At 48.2% G+C, this 968-nt stretch overlaps 1 non-coding gene across 1 annotated transcript; it reads right to left on the bottom strand.

The window, feature by feature from the left end:
- Positions 1-415: 415 nt before the first annotated feature.
- Positions 416-567, bottom strand: LOC140893907 (5.8S ribosomal RNA). Its single transcript, XR_012153467.1, has one exon. It is a non-coding gene; the product is annotated as a 5.8S ribosomal RNA (ribosomal RNA).
- Between the last annotated feature and the right edge of the window lie 401 nt (positions 568-968).

Here is a 968-nt window from a genome sequence, read left to right as displayed (position 1 = left end):
GGTTCGCTCGCATGTTAATAGGGGAATGCCTTGTAAGTTTCTTTTTCCTCCGCTTATTGATATGCTTAAAACTCAGCGGGTGATACCACCTGACCTGGGGTTTGCAATTCGTGCGCTTAGGGAAAAAACAAATCAAGTGCGCCGTTTTGGTGTCGCATCCGTTGGCCCGAGTGCAACTACCCACAAAACAAACGATAGTTTGCGCAGTCGAGAAATACAACCACCAAGTATCGTGTGGTGACATACATTGACACGGCATCCTATTTTGGGCCGGCCGATTACGCAAGGATAAGAAGATAACGGTGACGAGCGCCAGTTTCCGCTCCTCCTTCGGATGGACGCATTCAGCCCAACAGCCCGGCACTTCTTCTAGCCGGTGGGAGACACTACGTGTAACCGGGGGCGAAGAGATGCGTGATGCCCAGGCAGACGTGCCCTCAACCTGATGGCTTCGGGCGCAACTTGCGTTCAAAGACTCGATGGTTCACGGGATTCTGCAATTCACACCAAGTATCGCATTTCACTACGTTCTTCATCGATGCGACGAGATATCCATTGCCGAGAGTCGTGATATTATTATATATTTGATAGGCGCCTCCTCATCACATCCTGGGCACCGCGGACGGCACCGCGGATGGAGAGTAGTAATTACGGTTTTCCTTGGCGCTTTTCGTGCCGAGAGGTTAGGTTCACCCAAGAGGCTTCACGGCACGCTTGGGGTCTCGAGGAAGCAGCATATTTAAACATGTTCGCGGGTCTGCTTTGCAGGTTTCGACAATGATCCTTCCGCAGGTTCACATACAGAAACCTTGTTACGTCTGAAAGAGTGGGTGCCCGGTGAGCCAACTTGTGGCTAAGGGCTTTGATGACTCTTTGAATAAACAATCTTTTGTTTAATATAATTTACACTTTTATTAATGGCAATGACTTTATCTTTCTTCATATTGTTATATTATGATATACTATTG

Source organism: Henckelia pumila, chromosome 3 (genome assembly GCF_033568475.1).
Source record: "Henckelia pumila isolate YLH828 chromosome 3, ASM3356847v2, whole genome shotgun sequence".
Taxonomy (NCBI): domain Eukaryota; kingdom Viridiplantae; phylum Streptophyta; class Magnoliopsida; order Lamiales; family Gesneriaceae; genus Henckelia; species Henckelia pumila.
Note: the sequence above shows the minus strand (reverse complement) of the source record. Positions and strands in the feature narration are given on the sequence as shown.